The sequence below is a fragment of the Lactuca virosa genome, chromosome 9 (genome assembly GCF_052849685.1).
Source record: "Lactuca virosa cultivar CGN04683 chromosome 9, Lactuca_virosa_CGN04683_v6, whole genome shotgun sequence".
Classification (NCBI taxonomy): domain Eukaryota; kingdom Viridiplantae; phylum Streptophyta; class Magnoliopsida; order Asterales; family Asteraceae; genus Lactuca; species Lactuca virosa.
The window spans coordinates 32,971,296-32,980,077 of record NC_136434.1 but is presented as its reverse complement, the minus strand read 5'-3'; the positions used below and the strand labels follow the sequence as shown (position 1 = coordinate 32,980,077).

At 30.2% G+C, this 8,782-nt stretch overlaps 1 pseudogene; it reads right to left on the bottom strand.

Annotated features, from left to right (window-relative positions):
* Positions 1-2,297: 2,297 nt before the first annotated feature.
* LOC145137066 (beta-caryophyllene synthase-like) lies at positions 2,298-4,602 on the bottom strand (annotated as a pseudogene).
* Between the last annotated feature and the right edge of the window lie 4,180 nt (positions 4,603-8,782).

Sequence of the window (8,782 nt, the reverse complement as noted above, 5' to 3'; positions counted from 1 at the left end):
ATACATGAGAGTTCTTTACCAATACAATTAGACACAAATTACCAACCAATTATTAACGTTAAAACAGCCCTTGAAGCATAAATCAAGTTGTAGAGTTTCTTGATAAAACAAAATCAACAGAAAAACATGTTGGAACAACTACATGCATTTGTAGAAGTTGTATTGTACAACTCTATAAAACACAAATTATTATGTATGGAGAAAAATTGTTGTATGCAAATCACTTCGATGGTTACAAATTCGCACCGACGATTCTCCAAAGGCTGACTAGAACTGGACGATTTTTTAAGTACCCTAAAAAAAATTCTTGCGTCTCTCCAATCTCCTTCAAAAGTTTTTCACACAAAGAAGCCCTTGTTTCTAATACCAGTCCTTGTTTCTAATACTAGTCGACCTAGCAAACTTGGTCCTATTGTTCAACAAATCCCAAGCATTTAACATAAAATGAAAACATAAATTGGCAACCCAACTAGGAGTGAAGCCCAAACCCAAGAAACTTGTATCTTGAGTACGTTGAGGATTCCATAATACCCACAACATATATTTTTAATCTTTGGAACAAAGTCTTTGACTGAAGATATTGATTTACCAAAACAATAAAGAGGAATTGTTGAAGTTTGAGTTTGACATGAAAGTTAGAGTGACTTTATGTGAGATTTAAGAAGTTTCTGTTTCAAGAACGTTGTTGGATTCTAGATTGACAAGTTGATGATCACATGTATGCTTGGGTTGATCTTGAGAGGTGTACATCATACATGAAAGTATTTGATGTACCGAAAGCAGGGTTGTGCCTTAGTGACATGTATTTCTTGGTTAATTTGTGAGAAAATCATTTGAAGGATATTTTGTTTCCAAAAAAATTCATGTTAATTCAATTCCCGCGATCAAGCCCTCCTCTTGATGATTAAGAGATTAGTGCTTGAAAAATATTTAGGCTAGGCCCTCTATAAGTTTGGGTACTATGCGCTAGCATGTTGAACCTATTTTAGGTAAGGCCTGGTTATAAACAAAGTTACATTTAGCTAAAGTGGTTAAGGTATATGACAGTAGGTGTCTGGTTTTAATATGCTCTATGTTTAGCTCCGTTACAAAGCTTTTTTTTTTTAATTCTATTTTGCTTGTTTTTAAAGTAAAAAAAACATGAATTATGAGGTCGAGCAGGTTGAAAATATTTGAGCCCAAACTATAAGTTTGTGCAGGTCGAGCTTGATGGTCGGGCCTGATTACAAATGAAGTTACCTTTAGCTTAATTGGTTAAGATATTTGACATTTATGTGGTTCTAATATGATTTGTGTTCAAGTCCGTTACAAGCTTTTTAATATATTTTTTTGCTTGTTTTTAAAGAAAAAAATTAATTATGAGGTTGAGCAGGTTGAAAAATATTTGGGCCCTCCATAAGTTTGGACCCTATGTACGCTCAGGCAGGTTTAATTTGTTTGGGTTGGGCGGTCTGGTTATAAATAACGTTACAGTTAACTAAAGTTGTTAATGTATATGACATTTAGGTGTCCGGTCATAATATGGTTTATGTTCAACTCCTTACAAAGCTTTTTTTAATGTTCTTTTACTTGTTTTAAAAGTATAAAAAACATGAATTATGAGGATTGGACTCGCATGGTGTTTAGACCCAGTATAATTTATTGCTCAACAGAAGTAAATTGAAAATTAATAAGGTATGTTACAAAATTGTCTTTCTATGTCATTTTTTTTATATATTCTAACTTCTTGCTAGTTTGCATAATTGAAATTCTAACCGTCAAAATAGTTACAGTGAAAGAAAATGGACTGATTGTGATCTTCCTATCCCGGTATTGTAAAGTAGAAAGTGACCGTCGAAAAAATTATACTGGTCTTCACAGCCTTGATGTGTTCAGTTGATTACTTACTTCCCTTCTTTTATTCATTTAAATTCAATTTTTTGTTTTTTGTTTTTTGTTTTTGTTTTTGTTTTTTTTTTGTTTTGTTTTTGTATTTTATAAATTTGGTTGGTGTGGGTCATGAGTAATTATAGTCTTTATGCCATAACTTTATAAAGTAAGAAAGCAATTATGTTAAACATGAAATAATTTTTATTAGTGAAACTTAGGAATACAAATAACAAAGTGAAATCCAATAGAAACATGCACCGTAATTAATACATCTACTTTGGTTATTAAAAGGCGGTAATCAATTATTTGAGACTATCAAACACCAATGGAGATCTTATTCAATGTCCGGACTTCCACAATCATCCATTTTCAAGAAGATGGACAGTTCTTGAGGGTTTCAAACACTACCTGGCATAAAGAACTGAAAGTCATATACTCAAAGCACGAACAAACAACGACTGGATATGATTACTCAGTTCTTCTCCCACATGTGTGAAACCATCAATATTACTGTCGTAGAGAAGATTCATTGTCCTTGCGTAGATTATGAAAAGCATTCTTAGAGGCAACGGAACATCTTTACACACGAGGCATTCTTTGGTTATATCTTTCCATGCATCTTCGATTTGCTTGCTTAATAATTCATGGACATACTCTACCGTAACATCATCATGCTTCATGTAAATTTCAAGACTAGATGCCACATGCTTTCTTTCTTGCTCTTTCTACATATGTAGTAACAAAATCTATTAGTCTTTTAAAACTAGCTAGAAATCATACAAAAACCGACTAGTATTTTCATACTAAAAAGGACCATTATTAATCACGTTATGAAGCAACAAAAATAACAAAGCTTTATAATGAATATTTTACCTTGTGGCCAGCAATATCATTCATGAGTCTACCAATTACAGATATAGATTTTAAAAGAAGAGGTCTATTGATTGCCCATTCGATTGACTTGTGTGTCGCAATATCACCCATGCCGATAATACATGTTATAACATCCTGGCTACAACCGCTATTCATGGTTGAAATTGACATGTGCTCTTCCTTAGTTGGGATGTACCCTCATTTAGCCATTTCGCCTCTCATGTAGGCGCTAACAGATGCTTTCATCTGTACATGACATTGTGTTTAGTTACATGCTTATGGAGTATCTTAATTATGAAAATATATGACAAATGAAAGGTGTTGGAACTGACAAACTCTTTGGCATAGTTAATGTAATGTGCTTTTCCCTCCTTTCCAATGAGTTCTTCCATTTCTTTATACATATCCATTATTACTTGGTATATCAGTTTCATGTATTCAGGGAGCACATTTAAGCATGAAATCGACCACCTGTAATTGATTTAATTACAAGTTGATTGATTAAAAGATTTTGTTTGACGGATCTGTCCATTAGTCTACGTTCACCTTTGTGCCGTGTGCATACCTTTGAATTGCTTCGGTAAAGATCTCAAGCTCTTCGTAAATCCCATACGCATCATATGTGTCATCAAGTAAAGTTTGCATGCATATCACTTTTGCTAAGAAAACTCTAGCATTAGAATATTGTGGCTCATGGCATACACAGACTGCCCAAAAGTAGCATTCAACAACTCTGTCTCTTGCATAAGGCAGATTGTTTGGGACATCAAGACCTTTCCACCACCTATGAAAAATAAATACACAAGTACAAGTCTGTGAAAACAATCCAAATATGCAATAAAGAACACAGAAAATTAAAGGAAAGAACATGAAAGATTTTGGTTAATTTTGATATATTGAGAATGAAACTAAAGAGAGAAGGTAGGTTAGGGGATAAATGTATATACTTGGAAACATGGCTAAGCTCCTTCTTGTGCAGCGATTGAAGCAAGTTGAACCCTAACTTGGCAAGTTTAAGTAAAAGTTCGTTATGCGAATCTTGTTGTTCATAGAAAGGAATATAGTGTAACGCTTCTAGTCTTGGCATCCTTTTTCGTATGGGTTGCTTTAGTGCCTCCTGTATCTGGGTATATAAATTAGGGCTGCTGTAAAGAGTATTCTTTGATATGTCACCAAGACGAGATCTTGTAAAAACAAGAGCATCGTCTAGTACAACTTCACCTTGTACCCTTAAGTACGTTGCCTCATACAAGTCAAGCATGCATTGAACATCATTGCCTAAGGATTCCTTAAAGTCTCCATTTTCGTCTTTGTAGTTATTGCAAAAAGCTGTGTCAATTCATATAAATGAAATCATTAACGTTTGTAGGATTAGAATAAAATGATTAGGGACGATATGTACTCACCACATGTAACATTAAAGCCATGTTGACGCATGAGTCGAAACCAAAGGGAAGAGCTATCACCATTCCATTCATCACCATATGTATCATAAATATGTTGAAGGGACTTCTCAATCTCCTCTTCAAAATAATAGCCTATGCCGAAGCCTTGGATTGCATCAATCAACCTCAACAAGTTCGTATGCTGTGTAGGAACATCAAGCCTTGGCTAAATCTTTCCGCACTTGTTCCTTCAAATTAATGACCATTTCTTCTATCTTGGGTTGCTCTACTTGCTACATTCACTCATAAATCATAATCAAAGTTTCTGTAAGCATGCAAAGATATAGAAATAAATTTAATTATATGATTTGTAGTAATATATAAATACCTCATCAGTAGTGAGAAATTGATCTCCCCAAATGGCAGGAGGAAAGTTGGCAATTGGACGAATAACTTCCTCTTGTTTTGAAGACATTCTATGATAAATTATAAATATGAATCTTTGTATATTAAAAGACTAGGGTTTAGGTTAAAACCCGTGAAACCACGGGTAAAAAAGAAAAACACTGTTGATAATTTAAAATGATAATAAAAAATAAAAAATTTATAAAAAATTATTAAATTACAAAGAGAGAAGTTTTGTCTATAATTTTATAATGATTAGTTAAAATTAATATATATACATTGTTGTGGATACCGATATATGTTTTGTATATATAGACATTTGATAAAATTATGATTTTATACAATACAATATAAATTTAAATAGAGTAAAAAAACACAGTAAATAATGATAATGATATTGTTATATGGTAATTTTCTTTTTATCTAAATATAATTTCCTTAATTTTCTTATTTCTCTATTTTGAGCATAGTAGGTGTTTTTATTTGTATTTGCATAAACAAAAATATTGTATAATGTTTCAAACTAAGAATCCAGGTTCGTGGCGGATGCAAATGTATAAAAGTGGGGGCACATGCCCCCGATGACTAAAGTTTTATACATATAAGGCCCTTAAAATTTTTGGAAAAAATAAAAAATTCCCTTTATGTTTTTGAAAAAATTCAAAAGTGCCCCCAAGAAAAGATAATGTTAGAATCACCACTACCCATGTTAACGTTTAAATCTGAAAAATAACTTCGCGTATGAAAAAAACTCAAAAAAGAGTCTCTATTGGGAACATAAACAGAATATTGATTGAAAAAACTCAATCGCGACTCCAAGACCAATTACAAAAAAGAAATTACACCCAAATCGATTGTAGCTTAGTTTAAATCTAAAATCAAAGGCTAATTACCTGGATGTAGCGTTTCGAACGTTGTTTCGTGCAACAAACCATTGATGGAGAGGGAAGAGGGTTAGGGTTTAAGAGAGAATCTACCTTCATCGTGATTAAGTTTGGATATGATTTCTTGCTATGGAATTCCTGATTTCTTGCTATAAATTTGGAACTGATTGCTGATAATTTGTTATATCAATTCAAACTTCAAACGTCAATTTGGAATTGATTGCCGTAGCAAGGAATTCCATAACTATTAAAGCTGAAGCAGAAGGGTATTTGTGGAAATTCACTTTGTTATTTTGGGCGGGATAAAAAGCACTTGGTTTATAAAACTTATGAGTAGCACTTCAAACATTACGTAAATTTAAGGAAATTGAAATACTAAAATCGAAATGGATGCAAATATGAATAGAATTGAAATAAAAAATTGGAACATAGGCCAATTTAAATAGAATTAGACAGCATCAACGGAGATATGAATAGTAAATTAAATTTATAAATCTTATTAAATATGTTTTGAATATATAAACAAAGTTCTTTTTGTTGATTACTGATAAAATTATGATGTGGTAAAATGAAATATATAACTTAATAAAGTTCAAAACATATGGACGATCAATAATGGATACATAAATGTATAATTTTTCTATTATCCAAATAAAGAAATCATGTGTATACAACGATGCAATAGTTCATTTAATAAAAATAAATAAATAATATATAATTAAGTAATTTGAAGTAATTGCAGGGGCAACACCATCAAAAGAGTGAATTTCAACAAAACTGCACTAAGGGCAAAATGATAAAGACGTGGACCAAAAAAGTATAAGGTTTTCATATATCAATCCACTAATAGAATGTTAGAGGAATCTCTTAAAAACCAACAAAAACATCATAAAAACAACATCAACAACCAAATAACCCAAAAACTCAATGATAGGCTACCCAGGACAAAAGGGTCAAGACTTGAAATGTTACAATAAATTTAAACTTCAGTTAATTAAAATGATATGCACCAACCATACACACATAGCCATCATTTATTTTCATACAATGTTTGATGTGTTGATCATAACTTAATCATTATCATTTTAATTTGATATTGTATCATTGACATTTAATTTTATATTATCATGTTGTAGAATGAAATTGAATACAAATGTTGACAACTTAAAATATTAAAAGAAAATGTAAGTTACTTGGTATAAAGGAATAAACAAAAAAACTCATATAAATATTTTTTATGAAATAAAAAAAAAAATTAGAATAAAATTAACATTTTAATGAGAGACCCAACTCTCAGACATCAAAATGAAAGTAATGTCCTAGTTTTATGGTGAAAGTAACATCATTTGTTCTATAAAAATGAAAATAACAATGTATAAAAGTAAAATAATTTATAAGATATCACGTTATTAAAATACTATTACTTAATGGTTTTTTGTTCTCATACACAACCAATCTATTATTCTAATAGTAAAAATTGCTTTAATTTAATTAAATTACTATAAATGATACAATTTTCAATGTACAATGTTGTAGTAAAAGAACCCCAATTTATGATATTATAATAAACAAAATAATAAAAATATGTTATTAGTTATATTTTACCAATTTGAAAACCCAACCATATGGCTATGTTGGGTGCAATGTCTAAGATGTTCTTTAAGCATGAGATTATAACTTTGTCACAACTTAATGAATTAAATACTACATATTTCTAATAAATAAAGGTGTTTAAAAATTTGTTAAACATTATGTTTTAACGATCCATTTAAGCAAATTTATATACTCAAAGTGTTTATATATTTATTAGACTTGTTAAAGATATAATATACTTTGGAATTATCTAATTATAAATAAAAATAAAAAATTTCATTTGTAGTATTATACATTTTTATCTAAAGTTGATTTGGTGTTAAACGTTAGAAAACAAACTCATTTTCTTTTTTCTACCAGTTCGTTAAAAAATAATAAAAAATAAAAATAAAAATAAATTGAGAAGAAGTTAGTGAAGGAGCCTGTTTTGTAGGATATTTTGGTGACACGAAAGAAGAGGATTTGGATCTTAATGTTATCTTTGTTGTACCATCATGTAATTACACCGAATGGGAGGCAGCGAATTCGTATGTGTACATTGATATTGTTTTCTCTCCTTTCTCAGTTAGGACATTAATGACAGTAAGTTGATATCCTTGATTATGTAGTTTTAAAGCAAATTAGAACTTGCACCACAAAAAAAAATAAGATTATCAAAGAGTGGAAAGTCAAGTGAAGATGGTGAAAGTAATAAATTGAGAGAATGGTAAGCTTTGCTTCCTTCAATAAATGTAAATGTACTTTCAACATTTTACACATAGTAGCAATATACACATATTGTTTTTTAACCACAATAACATTATACTTTCAAAGTATAATGGTTTAATAAGAAAAAAGTTTTAAAAAATAAGAAAATTAAGAAAAGCATTTATGAATTAAAAATCAAAGTAAGATGTTATATTAGATAAAAAAATGAAAGTACATTGCTATTTCTCGCATTTAGCTCTAAGAAAAAACAATATTCTTTCATTTTGTTGTCTAATATAGCATCTTACTTTTATTTCATGCTCCTAATTTAATGATTTTTAATTTCAAATAATGTCTAATATAGCAATGTATTGTGCTAGAATTAGTTACGTTGCTATTAACTGATTGTACTTTGAAAGTACAATGTTAGAATTAGCTAAACTTTTCAAAGTATAAACCATTATTTTAAACATCATGCATTTTATTTCACTATTAGTGATAACAACCTTGTATGTGCTTTAGATTTAGTCCAAGGGGAAATGATACTTTTAAAAAGTTGACGACTAAGTAGTTAAATCTAATAAGTGAAATCCCATCAAGCATGCCACATGGAAGCTCTACTAACAAATATAATTAGTTTATTTGATATTAATGCAAGAAAAAGACTAATGTGACTTTACACGCATAAAAGACAACAATGGGGAATGGAATAACTTCTACTCACTACTCATAGTCTATACAACAATATGATTATTATGTATAAGTTTTAACTTATTACCTCTAAATCATCATGAAACCTAGAGTCTACACTACTAATTACTGGCCAATAATCATATACTGCATTGAGGATGAACATGGGGACCCTGAGGTTGGAACCTATGTTAAGGGAAAAAGAATAAAAAACAATATGTTAAAAATATATTTCAAAAAGACGCTATTTTATACTAATTTCTCAAGCAAATCAGAAAGAATTCTTACAAAAGTCAGAATCCTTAAATTACAGAAACAATGTACTTACTTGATGCATCATGAATGACTCTCTACAAATGGAGATATCAACATAGCACTGGAAAATTCTTTGGAAAT